Source organism: Urocitellus parryii, chromosome 1 (assembly GCF_045843805.1).
Source record: "Urocitellus parryii isolate mUroPar1 chromosome 1, mUroPar1.hap1, whole genome shotgun sequence".
Classification (NCBI taxonomy): Eukaryota; Metazoa; Chordata; class Mammalia; order Rodentia; family Sciuridae; genus Urocitellus; species Urocitellus parryii.
In genome coordinates this window covers 207,326,485-207,342,308 of record NC_135531.1, presented here as the reverse complement: position 1 = coordinate 207,342,308, position 15,824 = coordinate 207,326,485, and the positions used below count along the sequence as shown (strand labels likewise).

General features: G+C 38.0%; 1 protein-coding gene across 3 annotated transcripts in view; it reads right to left on the bottom strand.

Annotated features, from left to right (window-relative positions):
* Positions 1-15,824, bottom strand: part of Fmnl2 (formin like 2) — a 281,047-nt gene that overhangs the window by 237,476 nt on the left and 27,747 nt on the right. The window lies entirely within an intron of this gene.

Here is a 15,824-nt window from a genome sequence, read left to right as displayed (position 1 = left end):
CACTTGCTGTCATCTCAGGCTACATTCACCCTGTATCAGCAAGGGTGAGTAGCTATAACAGAATCTGTATGAGCCACAAAGCCTGAAACATTTACTACATGGCTCTTTACAGAAAATTAGCCAACCCCTGACCTACCATGCAAATGGATTATGTTGAAAAAACAGTAAGGTCCAATAAATAAATAGGTGAAGGGAAAAGGCTTTAAATAAAAGAAAAATACAACCGGTAAGAAAAAAAATTTAAAATGCTCAGTTTCATATTTGACCTACCAAATGAGGAAGATTTTGGAGAAATCAAGACACAATGTTGGGCTGGGGCTGTAACTCAGTGGCACAGCGCTTGACTAGCATGCATGAGGCACTGGGTTCCATCCTCAGCACCACATAAAAATAAACAAAATAAAGGCATTCTGTCCATCTGCAGTTACCTAAATAAATAAATAAATAAACAATCAATGACACAATGCTGTCATGGGTTATAAAACAAGAGTGAAGAAACTGCAGGTAACACATTAAATATATTTAACACTTTGAGAAATAATATGGCAAGAAGAAACCAGTCAAAAAATGTCCATCACTTGTTTCTCATCTATCCCAAGAACATAACCTGTAAGATGAGCCAGTCCATATATGAAGAAATTTATTATGATATCATTAATACAATGAATAACCATTTCCACTGAGGAAAACAGTAAAGTTTCCTCAATTCAAAGAGTGATTTATTATATGTAAAAGTTTTCATATACCTACAATTAAAATCTACATGTATAATTACATATATTTAATGTACTATGTTTCCTGATATTAAGATGATGGTGTGCTTTTTAATCAATGATGTCTTACATTTACTACAGAGGCAATTCACATAGTTCCAAAGAAGAGCTCTGGAAAAAGGACCGGTCAGGCAGAGAGGTTTCTTGGTGGGACACAGCCACTGATAAAGCCACAGAAGCAGGGAGAAAAAAGGGATTTGATGCCTGGTATCTCCCTCATCCCAGTTTTCCTAAAGTTCTCCCGCTGGCCAATCCAATTAGGAGCCAGGTAATAAGAAAGCCTGGAGAATCCAATCTGTCAGCCAGCATCACTACCCACTCCCAAAAAGAGGGCAGATAAACAATAGGGAGGAGGTGCTATGGTTTGCGTCTCTTCCAAAATATGTTGCAAATATGATAGGACCTAGTTGGGCTCTTTAAGAGGTGAACAGGCCATGAGGTCTCCTTCCTCATTAATGGGATCAGGGCCCTATATATGAGCCTACTCTCAGTGTTTGGCTAGCTTGCCCTTCTACCTTCTGCCATATAAGGATGCAACAAAAAGGCCCTTATCAGACCAAAAAGTGATGCATTGGTCTAGGAGTTGAGACTCAGCCTCCATAACTATGAGAAATAAAATTCTGTTCTTTACAATCGATCCAGTTTTAGATATTCTGTTACAGCAGCACAAAATAAAACAAGACAGGAGGGTAAGGAGAGTAACAATCTCATTCATTCTCCCAATCACCCAACGAATATGAAAAAAAAAAAAACTTTTTAATGCAATGAGCAACGGAAAGGAAAAGTAAATTTGTTCAGATCATCTGATAATTCAGGTCCTAAATGGCACTGATTGCTTCAAGAACAATTCTGACATTGGGTATTTTTTTAAAAGTTGGAATTTGAAAAGCCGAACTCTTTCTAAAAGAAAGCATTTTCCACAATGTTGAGGTTAAGATGTTACAGCTATCCTTTTGGTTAGGTTGAGAGCCTCACTTAAACTGTATGGAAATAGAGTAGAAATTTGAAAAAAAAAATGTGAATCATTTTAAATAGCAGGGAAATAAGTAATTTGGCAAATGATTCCAACTATTATGCATAACTATAAAGCACCAATAAAATAAATAACAAAAATGGGGAGGGAGCATGCCAAAAGTTAGTGGTATGGCAACTCACTTCTGAGTTTTTTCCAGTCAGTGAAAACACCTCAATGCAAGAAACTCCTAGACTTTGAAACTACTTAAAAATATTAAATCAGACAGATGGTAAATTGCTGAAAAAGTGGGGCCCAGAAAATCCTACAAAGAGAAGAGACAGACATGTATAAGGTCAATAGCATGAAAATCTTTAAGTATAATAATTAGCAAAGGAGACTACAAATTTAAAAAAATGATAATTCAAGTCTCAATTTTTTTGAATGAGTTAATGAACAAATAGCCAAACTACTTACCACATGCACTGACACTCCCCTCAAATGAAGAGGTTATTTACAATCACAACATAACTACTAAGACAGAACATCCTCAGGGAGGAAGCAAAAGGAACACCCTAAAGGTAAGCTAAGAAAGGTCTTAAGCAGACTGAGTTCAGGGTTCTCAGAAGGACTGTACCCTTAATGAAGTTCACACCACACTCAGTCAGATCAGCATGCCCCCAGGGGCGAGACTAGTACATTACATCTCCCCTTTCATGGAGACCACTAGGAGATGTATGCTATGATGGTCACCCATGACAGTGCCAGGAATAAATCTCAGTAGGGTATGCCAGTAGAAACACTTTCCACATGTCAGAAAAGCAAGAGAGCCAGTTTGTTTCCCCATGCTGCCCTGCTTTCTATTGTCACCAACAATGGAACCTTTCCTGATACTCTCGTTTCTAAGCTTCCTAAGAGAAACAGGTGACCTTATTATGACTTCTCCTTTCAAGACGCTGAAGCACAGACATCTGTAGGACTGCATATATGCCACTTATAAAGCAGACAGCATATCCAGGAGGGGTGGAAGAAAGATAAAAATTTGTCAGCAGTGCCTTGATTTATTATAATTTAGCAGCCAACCTGCTGAAGCATTTTCATATGGTTAAGTTGATCATTTGAAGAAAATCCACAGTATAAGAACATAATATAGGCTCTTCAGAGCAACCTTTTGAGACTTCTCATACACTTTTAATAAAAGCTTCATTAAGAAACCACCAGCACTTAACTACAACCCCAATTAATTAATAACAAAGAACAATAAATACCAACAGACTTCTAGGTAAACTTTTGGAGAGATCAAATCAGCTGAACAACTCTGTCCCTCAGAAATAGAAATGCCTTTGCCTTATCCTACCTTTTCCTAACCCCTATTGAAACTCATCAGGACACCGAATGTTATGATCATCTGGTATAACAATACATCGGGGCATGGTTCAAACCACAGCACAGTTTAAATCACCACAGAGAGCAATGTGCTCCTAAACAGAAGAATTTTATACTTAACTATTCAAATTATTTTTATTAGAAGCAGATTTGTAGGGCCACTAAGAAGAAAAAGGCCTAGGCCTGAGCTCATCTTTCCACCCTTGCCTCCCTCCCTCCCATGCCTTCTATGAATGGGATTCTAGCTCATCTTTACTCCCAGAGGAGAATGTACCTGCCAACTTATGTCAAGAGAAAACCACTTCATCCCCAGTTTAGATGCTGCTTCGTAAGTACGAGTATGCTTTTAGCACCAAAAACAGTGTCACTGTTAACTCTTTCAACAAATACATGTTGACAAGGTACAAGAGCAATACCACACAGAAGCCTCTGGATTAAAATGCTAAGTTAAATTTCTTAATGATAATTAAATAATTAAAAGAGATTAGTTTATTAGCTGAGTTGATTACTATGTTAGGACTAGGAGATGAAATGTCATTCAAGAAAAAAGAATATAAACCTAGAGGGCAGCTTCTTTTCTCTCTATCTTGTGTTGGAGCCACCAGAAGCTTTTGAGAAAGATTTTAGAAAAGTATGCAAGCTCTGGACCAAGGAAAGCCAATTTTATCTAAAGGTATGACAGCTTCCACCAGAAATGTATACTTTCCAAAATACAGATACAAGCTACCCAAGAACCGAGATGTTCAGGAGGAAAGAACAATTTCACACAGTCAGATTGCCTCTTCTGAGCCAAGGGGAGAAGAGGCCATCTTTCAGTGCAATGCTTGAAGGATGCTTAATCACGTACAGAGTTCCTAAAGGAAGATTCCACTTCTGTCCTAGGGGCAGAGCAGGGGCAACCATGGATCAAGAGGACTCTTCTAATCTTTTCTTGTTAACACCGGCCATTTAATAGACTGCACCCCTCCACGCACACACAACTGCTGAATTCTAGACATAATCACTTTATGGCCTGGCCTCTACCCTGGCTAGCAACACTGATGCCTACATCCCAAAGCTGAAGCCCTACCTCAACATCTCCAATGTCTGCTGGGCCACAGGGGCTGGTTGTCTAGATTCTAAAGAGAAGGGCATGATAAAAAGAAATATGGGAAGACATTTAAACCCAACCTTAATATGATGCCTTTGGAATTAGCTCAGCCTTGGTTCCAGCCTGGAAGTTGTTTTTAATTATCTCTGTGACAGATAACTTTATTCCTTAGAATCAGTTTCCTTGTCCTTAAAGTGAACGAAAGCTGCCTACTTTGGCAAAGCTGCTATGAAAATTTACAAAGATAAATGTATGCAAAGTAAGTTTTCAAGAATATTCCTATTTTTTTTATTTTATCAAAGGGTGATCTCAAATTCATGCCAGCGAAGAGTGAAAAAAATTTACTAGACACGGTTCCTGTAACAGAATTATAAAAATGTAAAGGATGAGATCTATACAACATATAGTAGTCACCCTGGTGTAGGAATACACACATGATTTTCACAGATTCCTAGTTCATAGTGTCAAGATTCTCTAAACAAAACAGATGCTCATGATCAAACTGTGTGATGACTTCTGCTTATTTCTTCACCACAAATAATCAAGACTCTCAAAGATAAAATATATGTTCTAATTTACTTTCTCTAACTTTGGGGATGGCTAGGATTTCTCAATGACCTTCTTGAGTTTCAAAAGTTAACTATTATGGTTTTGGGGTTTTTTGTTGCTCTTTGTTTTTTTGTTTGTTTTTGTTTTTGTTTATACCAGGGATTGAACCCAGGGGCACTTAACCACATACCCAGCCCTTTTTTATTTTTTTATTTTTATTTTATTTATTTATTTTTTTTTTTTTTTTGAAACAGTGGTAAGTTGCTTAGGGCTTGGCTAAGTTGCTGAAGCTGGCTTTGAAATTGTGAAACTCCTGCCTCAGCCTCCCAAGCAATTGGGATTACAGGTGTGGGACACCACGTCTGGCTCATCTTCTTTTCACTGGGGGGTTGAACTTAGGGTGGTGCTCTACCACTGAACTATTGCCCCAGTTTTTTGTTTGTTTTGAGACCAAATCTCACTAAATTGCCGAAGCTGGCCTCAGTCTCTCCAGTCAGGCATGCGCCACCACAACTAACTATTATAACTTTTAAAAGGAAAAGAGTGCCAATTTTGCTACACCATTTTGGAAATATTAAGACATTATTATTATAAAAATACCATTATTAATAGTTATCTCTTAGAGTATTTGCTAAATTCAGTTTTATATAGACAAAGAGCAAATAATCATCACTACAAGAAACAATTTCCAAAAAGAAAATTTCTCCAGTAAAAGGAAATAACCCAAATTTAGATCCTAACACAGTTTCCTCCCAAACTATTTATTTTAAAAAGGTGTAAACTATCAAGTGCCTACACATAAAATGTTTCCTCCAGATAACCAGAGCCCATTTGGTTTACCCATCTTCAGGGTTCCTAAAGGAGGTCAATTTAACATTACCATCTATCTCTCCTACCAGAAATTAAAACTAGTACCTCTTTCTATCCTCTTGGTCTACCCCCTCACCACTGCATATTTTTTCCAGCTTTCTTAAAGTACAAGTAACAAAGAGAAATTATATATATTTAGTGTATACTATGTGATGTTTTGATACATTGGATACGCTGTGAAAGGATTACCACTATTAAGCTAACAGATCCATCACCTCACATAGTTACCTTTTTAGGTGTGTGAAGAGAACACTCGAGATACAACCTCTTCACAAATTTCAAGCAAAAAATACAAGAGCCTGAATAATGCAGTTAAAAGTCTGCAGTGGCTCTCTGGCTAGCCTCTTTAGCATCAGGCTCTCTGGGGAGGCAGATGGACTCTTTTCAGTGTTAAGTTTTGCTTTTTTGAACCAGGACCTCAAAAGCACTGAAGAGGGTCCAAAAGCTCAGACACGTGCTTATAATCCCAGCAGCTTGGAAACCTGAAACAGGAGGATCTCAAGTTCACAACCAGCCTCAGCAACAGCAAGGTGCTAAGCAACTCAGTGAGACCCTGTTTCTAAATAAAACACAAAATAGGGCTGGGGATGTGGTTCGGTGGTCAAGTCTCCCTAAATTCAATCCCCAGTACCACATCCCCACACACATACACACACACACATACACACACACACAAACAGGGTCAAAAAAGATCTACTGGAGAATCTAAGCGAATCACACCAGGACATCCTGACAAAGAAAACGTACAGTGCTTCCCTCAGTGGCATCCTCCCTTCTCATCCTGATTAAGGCATTTACTGCTGCAGCAAACTCAACTAACTGGTACCAAAATTTCCATACAAAAATGGAGATGATCTTCCAATACTTTGGGTACAAGTAATATGTGTGCCTTACATTTACCTTCTATTAAGTGCTTCAAAAAGTGGAAGAAATGGTCAAAACTGCTATGTAAAGTTCTATCTTGCTAGGTCATGCTAACTTATAAGCAGTTTTCATTTCTTGAAATGGTTCATTTAAAGCACTATTGCATTTTATTTTTTCAAAACCTGCCACAGCAATTGTGTTGAGTACAGCAGCCAGAAAGTTCACAGGGACAGTTTTCAAATGCCCCAAACCGGGAAATGCACTTTAAAAAATCAAATAGTTATTTCAGAATACAGAATAAAGTCTGTGACTCTCATGACCCCGGTCAGGAATTAGACTATATTTCATTCTGCTCTTCTTGCTGAAGAGAACTTCAATTAAAATCTCCACTGAGAACAAAGATATTCAAATAAGAAGCTCCTCTGGTAGCCCAGCAAGGAGATCAGGCTTCCCCTCTCAAAGGGGACAACATAAGGACATGAAGCAGCCTGAAGATCATGAGCTCCTCTGCTCAAGGAAGCCCTGAACACCAAGGTTAAGATGCATGAAATATACCATAGGGCAGCTTTTCAGTCTCCTGTTCTTGTAATCACTTCTACTTCTTAGGCTACCTGTCTTTTGTGAACTAGAACCTAAGGCAATATCAATCTCAGGTGCTTAAATAAATCCCAAAGCAGCTCAGTAGATGAGCCAGCTGTCATCTAACTATGATGGATGACAAATATATAGCAATCAATATTTGTGGATCAGACTTTAGGAGATTCACAACTCTTGGTTTCAAATCAAGACTGTTTTCATGTCATTTGAAACAAAGAAAAAGGATGGAAACTATTAGGCATCTCCCAAGAGCTGTTTTAGGCATTATATATACTTTCTCACTTAGTCATGTTAAGATCCCATTTTGCTTCTGAGAACATTAAGGCTCAGTTTAAGCAATCTGCGATAAAGTGCAGATGGAACTAGTGAAGCCAGTTTTTTTCCACCATTGTTATCATTCATCCTCTTAAACTGGCTGGTTCAACACACACTGTAACATAGCACTACAACAGACACCACATAACAAAGTACATAGACATATGCAAACCAAACACATTGGGTATACAGGGCAGAAAAACAAGAGGTTTTCCCCAATGATCCAAAGGTTAGGTTATATATGTTAGAGAGGAGATCAGCCAAAAACGTAGGAAAAAATCTCAGGAGTGATCTATTAAGAGATGACCAAAAAGATGGAGAGACAGGAAGGGCATTCCATTTAAAGGGGAAAATTTGAGCAAAGATGCAGAGGTGGAAGAGCCCTAGACATGTAGGGAACAATGAGCAATTCCTTTAGCTTAAGCCACTTCTCAGTGCCAGGATTGTGAAACATTTTAAGGTTGCAAGCTCCTCTGAAACTTTTAAGAAGTTACTACATACAATTAGGAGAGTGTACATCCAATATTGCTGTCTTCATGAAGATCAGAGAGAGATAAATCATCTGAAGATTTTTTTTTAACCTCTTACGAAATATTTCAGTTGCTGGATCACTACACAGGCAAAAAGCTTTCCAAGCGTTCACCAACATTAACAATGGGCTGCCTTTGGCTCTAACACATTCTGAATTTTGCACATACAAATGGTTCATTCAATCAATATTTGCTGAATGCCTTCTAGTGCCAGGCACTGTGCTAGGTAAAAGAAATACAAAAATGAACTCACTTATTCTTGACTGCTGAAAGCACAGGAAGCACCACAATTAAAATGTGGTAAGTGCTATATAAATAGTAAATACAGAATGACTACTGTTACTTAATTAGGTAGAGCTATCTCGAAAGGGTAGTGGCAGAAGCAATTTTTAAATACACTATTTTTCCCACATCTAGGTCCATCATTGATTTGGCTGAACTCTTATAGATTATGTATTTATAGACACCTTCATAGTGTTACTAAATTTCCATTCACCTCTTGATTTCTATAGATTTCATCAGTATTTTCTATGACTACAAATAAGAAATGATCAACTGGATCAGACAAGGTAAGGGACAGTCATTCAAATGCATGCCTTTATATTAATTCTCTATCATTCCCCACATCCATGTGCCCTACTATGTCTTTAAGAAAGTCAACTAAAAAGTATCAAACCAGAAAGCCCAATAATCCTCCCAAATATGTTAAGATTTCTGTTTCCAGTAAGTTTTCCTGGAGTTCTCTTTGCCACAGTAAAGCTACTGGCATGGCACTCCCCTGGTCCTGGGAAAGTGTTATTCTGTAAACAAAGGTTCAGAGGTGGGAGAGCCCTAGACATGCAGGTAACAATGAGCAATTCCTTTGATACAAAAGTGCAGAGGTGGGAGAGCCCTAGACATGTAGGGAACATGATACAAAGCACCCCCATTCTAGCCCTACTTAGTGTTTGCCAATTTGTTAAGTATTTGAGCTTTAAAAGGACAACTAAGTAAAATGATGTTAATATTCTTTAAAATATTTTAAAATTAAAGGATGAAGAGCTAAACAAGCAAATAATAGAAGTGTAACAATATTCTGAAATACTTCACTTAGTTATGCATTGACCTCTATTAGGACAGCTCAGATCTGAGACCCATTAAATGAAATATGAAAATAAATTTGCTCCACCATAAACCATCCTAATTTTAAAGGAAGTTATTGTAAATGGACTAGCTGATAGTCACAGAAGAGTTCACTAACAATGTGGAAGCATCAATGACAAAATGACCAATAAACCAACAGGGTACTGTAGTCTCCTTAGCTTCCATGTGCCAGCCCCCATTCTGAAGCAGGTCAGTATTTATTGAATGAACTGGCTCAAGCCCAGACATACACACATAGTGTCCTCCTTTAGAATACCATTATCAGCCTCTAAACAAATCACCCTCTACATCAGCAGGGCTCAGCATCACCTGGCTAATCTCAAAATTTCTCTCTTTTCCATGACAGTATCAGGAAGCACAGCAAAAAGATAGCTGGTTTCAGCTCCTTACCTCCATCCATATGGGGGTGGAGGTAAAGTTTTTATTTGGGGGGTCTTTTTTGGCTTGTTTTTTTGTTTCTGTAGCTGCTACATTCAGACCTCCCTTAGTCATCCCCCTCAACACCTGGGTAGCTTCTCCTCCCTCATCTGCTTCAAGACACACCACTTCCCATTTTAAAAAATCCCTCCAGAAAATTCATTCCATGAAGAATCTCATTCATAGCACACACTTCCACCTATCTCATTGAAAGCATGTGAATAATGCATAATGCTTGTGTAACAGTAAGCTGTCTACACCACATTTCACGCTTACAACTTCTATTAAATCCACCAACAAAGTAGCAAGGCAGCTAGGCCATGGATTACTGCCTCTATTTCCCACATGAGCCCCAGCTGAACAGAAACCCCACTGTGATCATTTTTGCATCCTCAGCAACTTACACAGAATGCTTAATAAATAAGAAAGCAAGAAAGGGATTTGGGAGAGATGAAACAATAAACATTAGGTCTTCTGATTGCTAACTCGATGCTCTGAAAATAAAATAGAGAGAACAAAAGTAGGTTAGCCATAAAATTAAATACATGGTACAAATATGTAGTTTCTTATATTCAAGTGGAATCATACAAAAGGATTTATGCCTGAATTATGATCCAAATATGTCCTTCCAGAGCTAAGAAAAACACTGGCATACTGAAAATAAAGGATAAATGTTGTTGTTTAACAGTTCCATAAATAGGGATATTAAATTGTTAAACATTACCTAGAGCAAATTTGATCCAACACATTCTAAATGATCCTACTTGAAAAGATGCTTGCATATAAACTTTCACCCAAAAGCAAGGCAATTCAAATGTGGCTGAATTTATCTTGTGTCTTTAGGTTCAGAACTTTAAGAAAGCTCGAGAAAAAGCATCTAAATTATTTTATTGTAGGCCATTATTTAAAGTATCAATTCTTTTAGCAAACCAAAACTAAGAGGTAAGAGAATTCTAACCGCAGATGATGGAGACAAACAAATGCAATAATAAGCTTCTGCTGAAGTTCCCACTTCTCAGAGTCTTATTCTATAGAGCAGTACTGTGCAACAAACTTGTTGATGCCAAGTTTTCTATATTTCCACCATCCAATATGGTAGATACTAGCCATCCATATACAGCTCTTGCATACTTGTGAGGTAGCTAGGTTGACTGAGAAACTAAATTTTAAATTTTAATTTGTATTTAAATAGCCACATTTAGCTGGTGGCTACCATACTGGACAGAATAATAATACAAGATGACAAAATGTCAATGCTGGGCTTCAAACCCAGGGTCTTATACACACTGGGCAAGTGCTTTACCACTGAACTACATCGCCAGCCCCAAATGCATTAACTTTCAACAAGATCTCTTTCAAAGGGGATGACTAGATAGACTCCTAGAAGTCGAAAAGTAAGACCAGATGTTTATCTAAGGATTTTATTGCTAATGCAGACCTTCAAGATCTAGTAAAGGGAAGTCTTGTTCAAGGTCAAATAAATATAAACAATTAGTTATAAGCTGGGCTGTTCCTCCACCTTCATTGCTCTCCAAGATAGTAATCTGTTTAGAAGCTAAACAAGGATACTAGATGAAAAGGGAAATTAATAATCACAAATCTACAAAGTGTCAGCCACTAAGACAGGGTCTTTATAACTGCAATCATATTTTATTTATAAAATTCTGATAAGTAGCCATTCCTATTCCAGTTTAGTAACTCCAGAGAGATTGGCAAAACCAGGATTCCAGCCCAGAACTGTAATTGCAGAAGGCAATTACACCATCATACTGCCTCCTTGAAGGCAAGTTCTTCTCAAGATTTCAATCAGTTCTCTGATTCTCCAACTTTCATTGAAGTGGCTGACCACATGTCCTCAAAGCTTCCAATGCTAGTAAACTCTACCTAGAATGCAGGGAATCGGGTATCCTCACCAAGCACCAATAACCCTTCATTTCCAAGAAAGCAATGACAAGTTACATTTCTCCCCCTTTCTTATAGATGTCACTATCTTTGACCTTACAGCAGGCTGCATCAGCTGGAGAGCAGCCAGAGGAAGAGCATAGCCCAGCCAATATTTACTAATTAATCCCCAGGAGTGTGTGGAGGAGGTCACAATATTCCGTAATAACATCACTCTTCCCCTCCAGAAAAAGTGGGTTGATCATCCAAAGCCACATTGCAAGGCCGCCTGCCTGAAATCTCTCCACTCCTCAGACGTCCCTGGCTCAAAGCTCCTTCCTCAGCTCCCATGAGTCCAACTGATCCTTTGCAGAAATCCTCAGAAAGGACCTTTCTGACTTCAGAGGAACTCTTCTCTCCACAGACAGCACCAGAGGTTCATGCTGTTTTCAAAGGCTTCCTGCACTGCACACCTCAGCTAGAAACAAAGTGACAGCAGATTCTAAGAAAATATGTCCACAAAATCTGTACAAGAGTGCTTACAATGGTATGAGTCTTAATTGCCCAAAAGTAGTAACTCGAATGCCCATCAACTAATGAATGGAAAAATAAAATGTGGTTTATTCCACAGAAGTTACTAAAAATCACCTAATATAGATTTTTAAAAGGTGAATTCTATGGTACTTGAATTATATCTCAATCAAGTTATGTGGGGTTATTTTTCCCCTAAGATAATCATAACAAAGAAATGGCAGGAGCACAGAAGGGATGTAACGCCTTCCAGTTGTATTTCAACTGTTAATTAAAATGTATGAAAGTCAAACTGGCATTGTTTTTAAGAAGTCTTTCCTAAATTCAGCTGAAGACTTTGCAGACTGTCTTTCATTAAAATGGTAAAACACAAAAGCCAAAGAAAAGCCAAAGTCATCTCCATCTTAACAGTTGAGGAAATTGTATCTTAGCTGTATATATGAGTCTGGATTACCCCAGAGAGTGTGGAAAATAAAAAAAAAAAAAAAAAAAAAAGGAAATGAAATGTCAGAAAGACCTAGTAATTATTGTCTGAATTAAATTTAAAGTTCCCTGTTACCAAATCTGAATAGATTAGACTAAATTATAATCTAGGAGTAATTGCCAAATGTCAAGTCTTATTCTAAGCACACACACTACTGGACACAACTTAATCCTCATAACCACCTATCTTCAGGCATGAGTAAAATTAGGGGGCCTTGCTCTGGTGCCTCTACCCATTCCCCCAGTCTGCAGAGCCACTGCTGGTAGGAAAACCAGTTAGCCAGGAATAGTAGACAGGACTCCAATTGTTTGGCCACCAACATGTGGTCAGTGTTGCGGAGAAGGGATACTCCTTCTCTAACTGTAGACTGCTATGGTTCCAAAGCTCTTCCTCTATGAAAATGTTCTATAACAAAATGTAGTATTATTCTTGGGCACTGCAAATAAAACTCAGTCCTTTAAAAACTAAACTCATTAAAGAAGCACATATTTTTATAAATTAAATGTAAATTAAAAATTTGTATATGAAAAACCATTAATGACAACATCTCACATCCACCAATGAAATATTATAATTGCAGTTCAATAACAATAGTGAAAATGAGTGACCATCTCAAAGTCTAAAAGCAAGAGACAGTCTTGCAGGGAAAAGATCATAGTGCCAACTCACTCCTGCCCTCCAACTACTTCCAAAGGCCAAATCCAGCTAGAAATGAGGGTCTTTAATACCGTTTAGAAGGGTAAGCAAAATGCAGAGTGAGTCTGCATGCAAAAGAAAATTAACCTGGGGTTGTAGCTCAGTGGTAGAGGGCTTGCCTGGCACTGGGCTCATCCTAAGCACCGCATAAAAATAAGTAAAAATATTGTGTCCATCTACAACTAAAACAAAATTTTTTAAAAGATATTAATCTGCACATGGGTCAGGGGCCCAGCAGAAAATTATCTAGCGGCCAATTGGACTTATCTAAATACATATTCAAATGGAAGGAAAGCAAGTTTCACCACAAATAGAACTAAGAGTTCCCCATAGAAAATGGATTAAAAGATTTTCTCACAATCCCTCCCTACTGGTCCATGTCTCTAGTTACTCAGGTTTAATTCAGGATAGTTACTAAATTTAAAGCCATTAAAATAAAGACATTTCTGTTATCTGCCTCATTTTCATTCCAGTTTTCTACCCCTTTTTCAAATATCTTGATTGAAAGCTGGTACAATACAGCTTCCCAAACTCACACATTTACAACTGACACAAGACCAGCACTTACTTTTCTAGAATTGTCACATTGTTGGATCAAGAAAGTCTAAGTGTGAAGATCACAATAATGATCTTCTTCCACACATTTGTAACAAAACTATTACCCAGTCCTGACACTCACCCAGGTACCACGCGGGATAGTTCACTTCCCTTTCAGCACTAGAGAAAATAATATTCCAGCCCCAACGTGGTTAGTCTTCCAACCTAATTCAGAATTTAGAGTGAAATACTCCCACTTGCAGTCTACCTTTTCTAATGCTAAACTTATTACTAAGTCTCCTTATTGGAGAACATTCATCCAACGACTATTACATACATAACTGGAATGTTTTCCAAGCTTAACAGCACTCGGAAGGGAAAATGTGCCTACAAGCGAAGCCTCTTTGCCCAGAACTATACAGATCAACTACAGGGTTGTAGTTTGGAGCTTTGATGTTCCTAGAGGCCACATGTTGAAGGCTTGGTCACCAGCCCATAGCACTACTGGGAAGAGGTGGAACCTTTAGGAGGTAGGCCTAGCAGAAGGAAGTTAGGTCACTGAGGGTATGTCCATGAAGGGGATATTGGGACCCTGGTTCCTCCCCTCTCTCTTTGGTTCCCAGCCACCATGAGGTGAACAGCTTTACTCCATTGTAGGCTCTTTTCTGTGATGCTCTGCCTCAACACAGACAATAAAACAATGAAGTCAGCCAACCATGGACTGAAACCTCTGAAATCATGAGCCAAGATAAACCTTTCCTGCTTTAAGTTGATTATCTTGGGTATTTTGTCACAGCGATGGAAAGCTGACTACCACAATTCCAAATATTCTTATCCACTGCCCATGTAATTGGTCACAATATCTAGGAAATTATATAGTTTTGGATGCAAAGAACATCTTCTACCCTGCTGCTCAAATCTAGAAAAACTTCATCTATTCATGTGTTCTGATTTTTAATTAAAAATAATAATAATTAGAGAACAATTTTGTTACAAATATGTGCTTAATGAATTGTTTTGAACGCCTATCACTCAGATTTCTAATGGTTAAAAGTATACTCTGTATAAAATTTACTTTAAAATGCCTCAGAAATATCAAACCCAATTCTACTCTTCTATCCACATTCTGGCACATACTAAACTCTTCCAGAATAACATTTTCCAGTAGCTATAAAAGCCATATAGAACAACCAGACAGACTTTTCCCATGCCACAAACTTCGCAGAGAACTTCTTCAAAACTTGGAGAATTAACCTTGATTAGTCTCACAATGTTTCTTATGACTCGTAAGGACAACAGCCAATTTTTAGCAGAATTTTGGAGGCAGGATAGATAATCAAGATAACTTTGTTTAATCCTTTTATTTTATGGATTAGGAAACTAGTACAGAGAGATGAAATAATTTGTTCCAAATCATACAAACTGTTAATATTAAGGCTGGAATGACAACCCTGATCCTTGACATGGGTCCAGGGCTTTTGACTTTACTATGTTGCCGTCTGAGACCAACCTAAACCAAAGACACAGTATAACAGAACTCTTGTCTTTTGATTTCCCAGACACCTGTGCTTGAAGTCAAAATATACTTCCTTTTCTCAAATGAGCACTTGCTTCTCTCAGATTTTTATAAGTCAACTTTAAAAAAAAAAGGGTGCAAAAATAGTCTTCAATAAAATAAGAGGAAGCCACACTGTCAACAATCCACTGAGAAGAATAGCCCTTGCCTTTAATTGGTACTAAACAGCCAGAGTTCTTACTGTCTAGAGAAAACTGCAGAGTGGCTCTCAGAAGTGCCAGGTTAGCCATAAAAGGCCTTGTCAAGGTCAAAGCACAAAGTGGTTTTTGAGGGCTTCATCAAGGCACGTGAGCCACAGCATGGTGAAACACTCCACTAAGATGTAGAAGATACCCTAAGAATAAACAGGCAAGATGAGAGTTATAACCAACATGAGCCCTTTGTCCGATGTAACAGTGTACTTTTTCCCCATAAGGCCCTAATCCAAACCAAAAATCTAAAAATAAACAAAAGTTTCCACTAACCATGAAGAGAAATCCAAATTGTGATGGATGCTATACAGTTTATATAGCTACCTGAGGGCTACTGACCAAATTTCTAAAAGAACCTTTCATATAATGAACACATTATGAACCATAAATCTGACACAAATGATATATAAGACTCCTTTGGCAGACTTCTATAATTTGTCTC